Source organism: Sus scrofa, chromosome 2 (assembly GCF_000003025.6).
Source record: "Sus scrofa isolate TJ Tabasco breed Duroc chromosome 2, Sscrofa11.1, whole genome shotgun sequence".
NCBI classification, from domain to species: Eukaryota; Metazoa; Chordata; class Mammalia; order Artiodactyla; family Suidae; genus Sus; species Sus scrofa.
The window spans coordinates 98,620,423-98,634,797 of NC_010444.4; the positions used below are offsets into that span (position 1 = coordinate 98,620,423).

Below are 14,375 nucleotides of genomic sequence, written 5' to 3' on the forward strand. Positions count from 1 at the left end.
TCTTTTCTCAATCCTGCATCCAAGCTCTTACCCACCATAATATGATGTAGTTTTTAAAGGTTTCATATCTGGTAGATACAAGTTATTTTTTGTTAATGTTTAAGTTTGCCTATAGTTGAGGAAACTGATAATTTCTTATGTGGATTCTACATCTAATTTACATGTGCTTTGATTAATTTTCTGTCTTTGTACAATAAATCCAAATAAGAAGAAGAGTTTCAAAACATGTCACTGAATATATGATTTTTTTTAGAAGCTTTATTTTAGTGTCTTTTCCTTCCTGGTGGGCAGCGAGAGCAAAATGAGAGGCAAAGGTATACAAATTATTCGTATAATACCACAGAGAGCCTGATGTATAGTGATGGGTCCAGGATCATAAACGTCTCTCTTGTCAGACTATTACTGTGTTCTCAGATTCATCTGCATGTGTTCAAGGATCTTCTTTGGTCTGAAAGGTCAGCTGCTTTTAGTTGTGCACTGGTAGAATACTAATACGTCCTTATTCAAATTACCTACTACAGCACTTATTAAATTGATGGCCTTGTGCTCTAATTTAATACTGGTGTCGTTCAGAGGCAGGCTGCGGCAGCACTCTGTGCTGAACTGGGTGACGCTGAGGCAAAGTTCAAGCCGAAACCGTGGTTTGGGGCTGCATTTTCCCACTAAATTAGCAGTCAGATGCAGTGTATAATTAATTAGCACAAACCAGGGAAAGCTTGTCATTTAATAAGCCTTTTTTATTTCTACATTACACAAACAGTGGGAATTGATCCATTAAGTGCCTGGCTATTAATGCTGTTTAATGTATGTCTGGTTGTTAAATTGAGATGTCTAGGTACATACATCCAGAGTTTAAGAGCTCCTCATAGTTTGTTCAGTATTTGCTCAGATTTGAATCATGTTCCACAGAATCAATAATAGCTTCATTACTGAATGTGAACCCAATTCAAACATGCATATGGATTTAAACTGATAGTGTCATCATGGTCTCAGAAATAAGGTTTCATATATATCTTTATATGTCTTAAAGTTCCACTAGTCCCCCTCCTCCAATATTACGTATTGCATTGTGTTTGTAGCAGTCTGTCTTTACTTTCTTTTTTTTGTATATTCTTTGCTTGCACTTGCTTTAGGCAGAGAATAGCTTTGTCTTAGCAGTATTCAGCAAGTATCATGGAATTGTAGAGTTGGAAGGAGCCTTATGAAATATACAGAATGATATTTCAGCTCGGCTGGTAACATATCTGGAAGGGCACACAGTCTTACCTTTCGTCTAAGAATAATCCAAAGCTCTAAACATTTGAAACAGCTCTTAACCAAGTGTTTTTTTTTCCTAAAAATGATTAAGGGTGATTCACATTGTTTTTTGAACTGGCTGTTTGTTAGTTACAAGGTGATTAGCAAATAGGTTCTTTAGAATAAGTGTCATTAAATCTTATCCGCAAATGAAAACATTGATTTTTTTTTTTTTTTAGTAATGCAGATAGGAAAACTAAAAACCTTAATGTGAAATTACTTCAATGATAATTTGTTTGAACAGCTGATAAGGATCATTTGCCACATGGATAAATTATTGTATTACCAATGTCACTCACATTTAGATTAATTAGTCCCTATATAAACAGCTAAATATCAAATAAGTTAAATATGTGTGTTTATACACATACATATATGAAGAGGTATGTTGAGGACTTTTTAAAAGACCAACAAACATAATCATAAAGCTATGTTAACGTCTCATTTTTTCTTATAAATTGAGAAAAATTTCTGCAGGTTTACATAGGGTATGTTAACAGATGCATTTTTTTTTTTTTTTTTTTTTTTTTTTTTTTTGTCTTTTTGCTATTTCTTGGGCCGCTCCCGCGGCATATGGAGGCTCCCAGGCTAGGGGTCCAATTGGAGCTGTAGTCTCCCGCCTACGCCAGAGCCACAGCAACGCGGGATCCGAGCCGCGTCTGCAACCTACACCACAGCTCACGGCAACGCCGGATCCTTAACCCACTGAGCAAGCGCAGGGACCGAACCCGCTTTCTCATGGTTCCTAGTCCGATTCGTTAACCACTGTGCCACGACGGGAACTCCCAGATGCATTTTTTGTTAAAGGATACCATTTGGGATTATTTTTCCTTCTATAATTAGAGGAAATATTTGAGCTGCAGAAATTACTTGAGCTGTGAACATTTATTTTGAAGAATGCTGAAATAAAATGCCTGTGGCACAAAATACTCATGGTTTGGGACCAGTTCAGATCTGTGTAATGGTATTTACCTCATTCTGCTCTATATTATAATCAGATGTTTCTATAATTGTTTCCCATCTAGACTGGGAAGTCCTGTAATCCTGGGACATGTCTAAACATGGCATTATACTTTTTATTTTTTAATTTTTTCTGTAGACTCAATAACAGTATAATACATTTGGGTGGTACTGAGGGGAAAATTGTTAATGGATGGGCAATTATCTTAAAATGAAAGCACATTAAGAAAATATTTTATTTCCCCATGTTTAATCCACATAATGCCAAAAAAGTAATTTATTGAACTAGCAAATACAGAATTTTTAATCTTCTATTACATTTTCTGCTTGGCCAATTTCTCATATAATAATAGAATTACTGTTATGATGTCATTCTCTTTTCTCAGTGAGAATGTTTTGTGATTGTTTACTAACAAACTCATTCATTCATTCACTCATTTGTTCATTCTCCGACCTTTAAGAAGGGGTCTGTATTATGGCAATGACTCAATAATACACAAATACATTGGAAGATTTTTTTTTGTTATTTCTGTATTTTTGGTATAATTGCTTTTTCACAGACATTTATCCAATAAAATGTATTTATATCACCCGCTAAACTTGTTCAAGTTTTGTGAACAAGAATTAAAGCCAATAAACCAATATTTCCAGTTCTTCTCTGCCTCCTTAGAGTCAGGTACATAAAGTGTAGCTTTGGCAAATTGCTTGTGAGAAGTGTGTGATTGTCACATTCTCTTTCTTCTGGCTGTGTGATCATGTCATCTATTTTGAGACAATCTCCATGGGTCTCTACAATGAACAGTAACTTTATCCACCTGTGAGCTAGAAATAAAATTTTGTTATGTTAAGCTACTAATATCTGGGTATTGTTTGTTTTTGATGTGTGATATTGCCTATCCTGGTATGTCTGATCATTATGGATATAAGTTTTCTTCTTGAATGCATTACCTGAAAATTAAGCTAAGATAAAGGAAAAATCTTTGAAACATATATTCAAAAACATTTTAGTTTCGTATAACAAAATTTGGTGGAGTATTCCTGATTTTGTCATGATTTTTAGGTTATATATATATATATATATAAATAATAGCCTGTGTACTAATGTATAAAATATGCTGTGACACTTTGTTTTTAGTTAACCAAAAATTGCTACCTTTAAAGCCTATGACTTTTCCTAAACCCCAACAAGATTGTGATTTACCTAATTGTGTGAACGACATGTCTAATTTGTAGTATAGGGTCCAAAAAATGCCATTTCTTATTTTTCATTAAGTTGATCTATCATAGTCTTTTTCAATATATTTGGATAATTTGGATAATTTTTAATCTAAAAACAAGCAAATAAAACTCATAAGCATTATGTTTGGTTATAAATAAAATTTACTTGACAGTGAATCTTGTCAAATTTATCCTTCGAATACTTTTGGTATATTGTACTTATTACTATCAACAATAGTTCTAAATTAACATTTTCCTAATTAGTAATATGATCTAGAAACTACTATCCTATTGGTTTTTGTACTGATTTTCAAATATCACTTTAATGCAATTATTTTCAAACATGACATCTGTAAAAATGTGGAAAATGTATAATAAATGATGACTAACTGCTGATGTACTAATTTGAGAATATCTGAGTTATTTTTTAATGTCTTTGGAATAAAGAGCAACTTTAATCTACACATATATATGATAAATAATAAAAATATTCAAAATAAATTTATTATTTATTTATTTATCTTTTTCTTGTCTACCCCTAAGGCATATGGAAGTTCCTAGGACCAGGGATTGAACCCCAGCCAAAGCTGAGGCAATGCTGGATCCTTAACCCACTGCACAGGGCCAGTGGTTGAACCAGCACCTCTACAGAGATGGGCCTGATCATTAACTCACTGTGCCACAGCAGGAACTTCAAATTGAATTTTAAATTAATGAATATTGATAAACAAGCAAAAGACAATATATAAATACTTATATTTTTTCATATAATTCCATACTGGATAACCCTTTGGAAAGGAAATTATATCAAACAAACAAACAAAATAACCTTTAACTAGGATTTTTGTTTGTATAGGATTTGGAAATAATGAGTTTTTATGTCAAATTCTCTAACAAGTTGACTTTAGAACTTCAAAATAAGATTTGTGATTTGGTACTTATTTATTTTATTTCTATATATTATACTGAATAATACAACATCTCAGTAATGGACTCAAACTTATCTTTAAAATGGCTACAAAATTAAGAATCCAGGCCATTCTAGAAAGGTATATATTTGTTAAACTGTATTCAACCTTTAAAAGCTGATGAAACTTTCATAATTTCCTATTGTGTGACTGAAGAAGATTATATCATCCAGTATTTCCCATTAAAAATAACTTTTTGAGGAAGTTTCTATTGTGGCTCAGCAGGTTAAGAGCCTGACTAGTATCTATGAGGATGTGGGTTCAATTCCTGGCATTGCTCATTGGGTTAAGGATCTGGTGTTTCCATGAGCTGTAGTATAGGTAGTATAGGTTCCAGATATGGCTTGGATCCTGCTTTGCTTTGAGTGTGGTGTAGGCCTGCAGCTGCAGCTCCATTTGGACCCCTAGCATGGGAACTTCCATATGCCATGGGTATAGTCCTTAAATTTTTTGTTTAATTAAAACTTTTTGAACAAAATAGTGGAAACATTAGTTATTGACTATTAAGAAAAGTATTAGAACATGTAAAACCTACTATGGAGTATTATTATAGTATCTGGGAGATTATGTGGTTAAAATAGCCAAAAAATGTTTCTGTTCTTTATTTGCTTCATGAAGTTAACAATGAAATTTTTCATAATTGAAGAGATTACTCTTCCACTCCATCTGAACTTTTATGACTTTTTGGATCCTTTGAGTCTCTGATTCGTTTTCTAGGGTAATTTTGCTAAATAAATTTAGTTTAAAATAGGTTTATCACAGTTTCATCTGTAGTAGTAGTAAAAGCAAAATGACTTTAATGCTTAAGAGTAGAAAAATGGCTAAATTACTGTGGTAGATCAATAAGGTAAAATTTGATATACTCACTAATATTATACCAAAGAATACAAAAGTATGTGCAAAGGTACTCATAATATATTCCCAGGAGAATAATTTAGTTAAAAAATGATATGTACCACTCTGACCCAATAATGAACACATTGTATGTTAGATATTTAGAGCAAATATATTAGTATAGTATGTATATATCTACATGTTTGTGTGTGTGTGTGTGTGTGTGTGTGTGTATAGACTGGATGTGTGTGGATCAATTCATAAGGTTAAAAGTCTTTTTAATATTATTTTTTGCTTAGTTAAATTTACTTTTAAACATTTGCATATATTTGCCAGCTTTATTAAGATAAAATGTACATATGCTATCATGTAAGTTTAAGGTGTATAAGGTGATGGTTTGATACAGTTACATATTGTTAAATGATTACCACAGTAGCATTTGTTAACACTGTTATCACCTCACATATTTACAATTTCTTTTTTTGTACTGAGAACATACAAAATCTATTATCTTGGCATGTTTGAAATATTTAACACCATATTGTATGCTGTAGTCATCATGATGTACTTGTCTTAATTTTGTAAAATGAGCAAGAATTGTCTTGGTATTGAGTAAATAAATATATATATACACTTTACTATCATTTTGTGACTCATGTGTGAACATTGTTATAGAAAATTTATTTCATTAGAATATCTGGAAACTTCATTACAGTAATAGTTTGAACCTTTGAATAAAGGATTTGTAAATATCTTTGACTAATGATTTTGAAAATATAAAGGAAACTGTGTTTTTTTTTTTTTAAATCTTTTTCCTATCTCGGAATTTTGAAATTGACATATAGAGGGGACTTAGCTACAGACATGTTCCACAACAATTATAAAAAAAAATAGCCCCATTACCTTGATATCCTGACCTAAGTGCTGTTTTTATTGAAAGAAACATAGTTCTTGAGATAATTCCCATTTAAGGCACTAAAATCAGCATTAAAGTGTTTTGAATTGCAGCTGATGAATGTGCAAAGCTGTAAGGAGACTTTAATTTTTTTAAAGTTCTAAACAGTTTAAATTTATGAGATAAGAGCTGCATCAGTAGAGATTCATACATATGTTTCTCTTTTTTTTGTATGTATGAACACATTAAAAAAAAAAGAGTAGAAAAGGCAATGACCACATAGTGGTTTTTTTATACATTGCTAGGATTTGAAGAGATAATTACTATTGAAATAAAAAATGGACTCTTTAAAATGTTTTTTTCTCAGTCATACTGAGACATGGACAACTGTTTATATACTCTGCTTATTGTAACTATAGGCAAAATAACAATGTAGCACATTTTATTCTGGCAATTATATGCATGTTAAATACAATTGTAAATCTCAAAATATGCAAATATTTTATCAGCCATTCAAAATGATTATATTAGTTGTAATTTTTTGGGCAGTATTTGAAATGGAAAATTAGACATGCGCATATTTTCTTTTTAGGGTACTTGTTTTACCCACGTCTAAATTAATTGAATTATATTTCCTAGTAAATATCTTTAGCCTGAAGGACAGTGTGTGGAAAAGTTACCGCATAAAAACACCTTTGGAAGATTCTTTTTTTTTTTTTTTTTTTTTCTGTCTTTTGTCTTTTTTGTCTGTTGTTGTTGTTGTTGCTATTGTTGCTATTTCTTGGGCCGCTCCCGCGGCATATGGAGGTTCCCAGGCTAGGGGTTGAATCGGAGCTGCAGCCACCAGCCTACGCCAGAGCCACAGCAACGCGGGATCCGAGCCGCGTCTGCAACCTACACCACAGCTCACGGCAACGCCGGATCGCCAACCCACTTAGCAAGGGCAGGGACCGAACCCGCAACCTCATGGTTCCCAGTCGGATTCGTTAACCACTGCGCCACGACGGGAACTCCTGGAAGATTCTTGAAACATCTAGTCCTGTCTCTTTACAGTCTTTTCTTTAGGGTGCTTAGGTCACTAGTACTATTTTTGCTAAGAATAAGCCAACATATTTAGTTCGTTGCTTTTTTTTGTCTTATTTTCAAAAGCTTTGTTATTATATTTCTCTTTTTTTCTATTGTAGGTCATTATCTATTATATGGCCTATTAAATCATTATAATTGGAAAAGAATTACAGCAAAGTCGTCATCCTTTGAAGACATATTTGATTAAAAGGTAAATTCCTCTAGACTCATGTCAGTAATTCTACTGCACAATGAAATTGTTGTTCACATCAGAATTACTGATTGTTACCCATTTGATTTATTTTTAAGGCAAAGACTGTTGTTGAGAATTAAAGATAATTATTTTTACATACATTTTAAAATACTTGTTTAAAATAGTTTGAAGTAGAATTCCTGACTTAATTATTGTCTTAAAATAGTTGAGAGTTCTCAAAACCTTATCTCCTATGAAAGGAGGGAGTGGAAGACAAAATTTCTGTTGGAGTGTTTTACAAACTAATTATCTAGAATGGGGTATAATAAACTGTTTCAAATATCCTTGCACTTGTAATGATAAGATGTCTTTAGATAAATTTACAGAATTTATTTTATTTTACTAATTGATTGGTATATATAATTCATCTATGGATATATTAGTGAAAGCTGGATTCTAAATGACTTTCCTATGATAAGCTTTGCAATTAATTCTTCTCACACTGTTTTCCTGGTGACATTTGAACTTCTTTCATTATATAAAACACATCTGGAATGAGGCATTGGCGAGTAATAATCATGGATGCTAACATGTTAAAGATTGGACCCCTGACATTGTCAAATGTGTTCTGGTTTAAAACAGTGACCTCAACTAATGCTGCTTTAAGTGAATCATATTTAGAAAAAATATAAAGGCATTTCTGTTCAGCCTGCCTGTCTTGTGCTAGAATTGGTCAAAAAGGAAGAAATCAAATTGCAAACTATGTCTTCATTGTTTAATAGAGTTGGCTGTCTTAAATCATATTTTTCCTCCCACACAGAAATATTTTTTCTTTTGCTTTTCTGAAACTAAAAATATTGCAATAAGTAAATATTTAAAAAGGATTATATAAAACATATGTTAAATCATGTATTACTTAATTACAACATATATTATTTAATTATGACATTTGTATATTAGGGTTGCTAAATTTCTTCCATGATGCATTTCATAAAAGAAGTGGTGCTGATAAAATCTTTTTTAAACAGCTTGCTAATGCAAAAAGTAGAGCATTTAAAATGGACCTTACATCTTTATAGGATGTTAGAAATGAAGACATTACCTCAAAATGTAGGTAATTATTGCCTCCTCTTTTATCAGTGCTATTTTCTGAGGTATTATCATAAGAGAGCACTTTAGTATTAGGCAGGGCCTTCGAGTGGCAATAAATCAGTCCAACTGAGTCATCTTTGTCTAAAGCATCCGAACTACTGCAATGTTGTGGATCCTACGGAGAGTGTGAAATCACTTGACCCTTGGCATTAACCTTTGCTGAATGAATAGACACTGCTTTCCACATCGAGGAACAAAGCAGAAGACTATTGATTAAACACCACATTCACTTGATATTAAATACTAGCTGAACTCACTTCTTCCTTCCAGTTCCAGAGGGAGAAAGCCAGAGAGTTTCTGAGTCTCACGAGAATGGATGTTTGTAATTCAGAGCAATGTTTTTCCTGCAAAGTACTTTTTTTCTCCTTTGATCAATAACTAGCAGCCATGATCAGCCATGAGTATGTATTGTCAATTCCGACCTGTGTACTTTATCACCTAAGGTGAGAGGTCACAGTGCTGTGACTAATATTTCAGTTCTAAGCATGAATTGTTTCCTTACTTCAATATCTCTTTGGAAAAGCAATTTGTTTTCTTTTATTTCTTGTTTATGAATCATTCTTTTGGCAGTTGATTTGTCTTCATTATTAAAAATATATTATTCTTCTAAAATTATTTGGTTTAATCACTGTTTTTTGCATATGTTGAATTTTCTAGAACTTGACATTATTAGAAGAAATCATAATAAAAGTACATTTTAGGATTTAGAATTAATGTTATTTGGAAATGAGAATCATTATAGTTAAATAAATTTCTCAAGTTAGAAGGAAGCAAAAGCACTGGAAGAGAGTATAGCAATACCTATGAGCATAAAGAGAACAATAAAAGGTGTTTTACCAGAAATCACAAGCTGGTTACCTTCTGATCCATTGCATATCCTGCACTATTGACAACAGTTTGACAGTTTCTTTGTAGACCTATTTTATCCAAAAGGAGAACAAGTGTTATTGACAGATAAATCAATTCAATTCAAGGAACTAGAGTTTTATATTTTAGAATTTTAGCTGTGGGTGAGAAAATCATTTTTATTTTAAGTTTAAATAGCTTCTGTATGCTCATATAACTTAAATTTCTTTATTGCATAAAGCAACACAATAGAAACAAGGTCTTTATTCTCTCTGAAAAGTTTTATATTATTTTGGACCCTTGATATTGCTTTATATGAAATTGTTTTCATTGCTAAATGTTTTGATGGGCTTGTGTTCAACACCAAAAATTCTAGATCAGCTAGTTGCAAATCTGTCATGGTTGAGCAAAGATCATTCTTTGCCTGGATAATAGAAAATATTTCCTTTTAATTACATAATGGTATAATTAAATATACTCACAGTCTCACACAGTTTCCACAATTTTTGAAAAGGAGTTTTAGAAGACTAAGGAAAATTGATGAAATGAATCATGTTGCTAAATTTAATGGTCAATCCTTTTGATTTGATGCTTTCTCTAGGATGTGTAGCTTTTGAAATCTTTCTTTGAAAGTTCTGAAGCTGTGAAAAGTATGAAAAGCATTCTGTCTAAACACCATTTTGGTTATGTATCATATATTCCTTTTATCACTGAGGACATTTGCATGGAAGTCATTTTTACTTCACTGTTGTCTTGAAAGCAGACATGCTATATGTACATAAGAATCTTGGACTTGACTTTGGCACTTGGGAGAACCTGTGTACCATTTATTTGATTGATCTGCAACTTGCTTTGTACATGGCAAATACCATAAAGATAATTGTTTGCAAATACTAATACATTAAGGTTATAGTTAATGAAAACATTTAACTAGAATTTGCTGCTTTGAAATCAAATACATGCTTTTTTTTCGTTCTGTTGTGTATGCTAGGGGAGGAGATATTTTTTGTGATTTTTTTTTTTGTGTGTGATTATTTTAGATGTAATCAGACTGGGTAGAGAAGTGGCTGTATCAGGGTAACACAGCAAGTTTGTGACATGGCTGTATTAGAACCCATAGGGCACATACTGCATACTCTTTGGTGTCCATATGTAACTTCCAAATACAAATTATTGTAAAAAGTTGGAGAGATACAATAACATTATAAATCATTAAAATTTACTGTAATAGAAATATTGGCATATTCCAATTCAGAATTGGAAGAAGGAAGGAAAAGGAGAGAAAGACAAGAAAGAAGGAAAAGAATAAAATACTCTTGGCTTTGCCCTGTAGATTTCAAAAGAAAAGATGAGATAAAATCCTCACTTGAGACATATACAAAAATAATATTTATGCTAAAAGGGGTGAGGGGCTAGTAATTTTTAATGCTCAAAAGAGTTAAGTATGTTCTCATTCTGCTCGATTAACTTCCCCCTCCCCCAGTTTTAAAGATAATCTAGAGATGGTTTAGACCACATTTAGATAAAGCGAAGAGCAAATTTTTCTACTCTATAGAGATGAGGTCCAGGATGGGTTAATCATGAATCTCTTTTGTATATTAAAAGCAAAATTCCTGTGCAGATTTTGGAAAAGCTGAGATAGTAAAATCTCCCAAAGTATTCTGCCACAGACAGATTATTCAGAATTGATCTCTTTTGAGTTTTGACAGGGTTCCCATTTTTTATCTCATGGTTTATGAAAAAATTCTTTCTAAAAGGATTTTTAAAAGTTTTCTCTAACCATTCATATCTAAAAAAGGATGGCTCTCAAGATTTCATAGCTCTGAACATAAAAGTCTCTAACCTCATCAGGAATCTTTTTTAGTGAGAGTTGTTTTGTTTCCTTGAATTAGCAGAAGACTTTGAAATTGACTACATGTTGTTAAATCTTTGCTTGGGATCTAGTAAAGCCTGATATAGTTTATCTGACATAGTAGATTTTATCTTTTTACATTTGTCATTCCTCATAAAAGATATCGACCAGAATTTTTGTGACTTTGACCAGCAGAAAACCTTAGCGGACACACTGGAGGCTGAAATGCAGTCAGCGGAAATGGAAACACTTCAACCCTGCCCCTGTGGCGAGAATGGCTTCCCGTTAGACAATCTGGTCAGATTCTTTATGGACCCAAAGGGAGGTACATGTGCTGGGCATTGCGTTTATGTTTTTCCTGACCTACCTGCTCCTTAGAACTACCGTCCTAAGACTGCTGCTTGTGTAAAACCTTTCAGAACTATTCATCATTGATCCAGCCATAATCACACTGATCTGTTGGCTTTTCACTAAACTTTACTTAAGTGAAAACTAACCCTCTTCTTCCTGTTCAGGATTATGATTGACTGTATGTCTTTTGAATGGTGTGAAGATGCTGGCTGTGAAACTGGAACACTGCTTTAAACGTCTTTAAAAGAAGGAAAGAAAAATAGGCCCCCTCAAATACTATCGAGCAAGATAAAAGAAAATAATAATGGTGCACATTGCATTGTCAATGTTGACCTTTAGATAATCTTTTTAGAACATCTCAACAGCTTGGAAAAACTTTTCTTTCCCCACACCCATTTGTTTATTCCCAAACTATTTTTTAAAACAAGAATTTTACAAGGGTAAATTTTGATTCATTGATGCAATTTTTCAACTATGCTACACTCATATTTATTGAAAGTCCTTTAAATATTTCAGTTTCCTGGATGGCAAACAGATGCCACTCCCTGCCTGCTATGTAGAATTGGGATAGTTGAAGAAAAAGATAAAGAAACCCAAGGCCACAAGGACATGAAAAACTGGGTAGGAAAAATAATATGGCCTATGGGAAGCTAGGGACATGAAATCTAGTAGAGTATATTACCAGTCCTGTTCTCCATCCTGACCCTCCCAAATCACTTAGAATCTTTGATGAAGTCAAGATTTACCAATACATAGGTAACAAGATGTAAAATGCATAATAATAAACTATGTTGTATCTTTTATGTAGACAGTTGATTTCAGATGCTTAGCTTTCACTATATGCATCTATAATTTCATGACACTAGGGTAGTCTAAGCACTTAGTAATATTTAGGATCCTCGGTCATTTCTCCCAGTACACTCTGTGCACATATGTAATTTTTCTACAACTAATAGCTTATTCTTTTATAAAGAACAGTAATGGGAATGGGTAATTATCATCTAGTTGCTTAGGACTGTACTTGTATATACGCAAGGGCAGAACTCATGCTCCACCTTTCAAAACAGTGTTCCTAAACATCACAGCACACCCAGAACTGGTGAGTGGGGGCATGTGTGCTGACCCAGATGATTAGCACATCCATCTAGCCAGCAGCACTATGAAATACTTTCCATTTTTCACTTTGCACATCTTTTATGTGAAAACACACACATACACACACAATGGTAGCTTTAATTAACAACATAGCTCTGTTTAAGGATTAATGTTTAAAATAGTGATTTCATGTTATCCTATGTCTAAAATTAGTACGAATAAAATATGGTGGTTACATAAGCAAATATTTCAAGAAATTTTGGTTCTTTCATATTTTTTGTCTAGATTCTTGTTTTTTTATTGTTTGCAATTTTACTATAAAAGTCTTTGTAAAAAACTTTGTGGTTGGGTCTAAAAGTTGTCTACTTGGGTATAAGTAAAGGCTAATGGATCCATTTACTGTTATCTCCAGATGTGTTTAATAAATGAGTTAGAAAACATGCAGGAACCAAAACAGTGGTTGTAATATATTGGCCCAAAGGAATATTTTTACCAGGAGATTAGTCTGTTACATAACAATCAACTAAGACTCTTGATAAGGGAAACGTTTTCTATCGTTATGCAAGGAATGATATGTGATACCTAGAGAAGAATGAAAACTTGGAGAGAACTTTGAGAACATATTTTAGGGGCTTTGCTGAGAAAAGAACCTGGCAACTGATTTTAGCAAAGAACTCTTACTCTCCCATTCCTGCAGTGTTCAAGCTACTACATTTAATATTGTTTGATTCCATTTGTTTAGTTTGATAAAAAGTTCCTTTGTGATTTTAGAGTGGCCATAATTCTTAAATCAGGTTACCAAATATTATTAAATTAGGCTGTACCATTATCTATTTGGAATTAATGTGAGGTAATATCCTTCCTAATTTATAGTACCTATTCTAGTAGATATTTCTGGGATATATTATGGTCATGAGTATATGTGATCAGGAATATAAAATCATTCCTGGCAAAGAAGTTATCACAAGATATTCAATGCAAAGGAATATTTGATGCTTATCAATACGCTATAAAGAACTTTAAAAAAAATGTCTTCGGATTTTGTGTAAGAGACAGTCTTCAAGATAAGTTTGGGCAGTTCACATTTTGAAAGGAAATTTAAACTTCACTCTCAAGTGACCTCATTCAATTGAGTAGTTATTTTAACCATTGAAGGGGACCCTATAGCAGATGTATAATACATATCTTAGCCCATATTAGACTTGATTATAATTGATTTCCATCTCTCCCACTAGGTTGTGACTCCATGAGAGAAAGAGGGGTAGGTCCATCAGTATAATTGAATTCTGTTTTCCAAAATTGGATGTTTTTATATATGCTTTGCATATTTGAAGGGTTCCTGAAACTTCGAACTAACTAGGCAAAGGGAGCTACAGAACATTAGACTTGTTTTAAACATGCAGACATGACATTGAACTTTCTTTTTAAAATTCTTTCACCATTCTCAGCTACTTTTGTCCCAGAGTCATTGTGAAAATTCTCAGTCAAGTAAGATCTCTTTTTAAAGGCACTCACTGAAGAAATAACACCTTACTACTCACAAAAAATTAAACAAATTAACAATGTTTGTGGCTCAAATCCAATGTATTATCATAAATTACAAATACAGTTTATAAATAAGTTGCATTCCTTAAGGCACTAGAGTTTGTG

General features: G+C 32.7%; 1 long non-coding RNA gene across 2 annotated transcripts in view; it reads left to right on the top strand.

Annotated features, from left to right (window-relative positions):
* LOC106507121 overlaps positions 1-14,156 on the top strand; it is an 88,189-nt gene extending 74,033 nt beyond the window's left edge. The window contains exons 2-3 of one of the 2 annotated variants that reach the window (XR_002341819.1): positions 7,356-7,447; positions 11,472-14,156. This is a non-coding gene — a long non-coding RNA (uncharacterized LOC106507121). The remainder of the gene's footprint in view (positions 1-7,355; positions 7,448-11,471) is intronic. The other variant, XR_002341820.1, reaches the window with a different exon arrangement.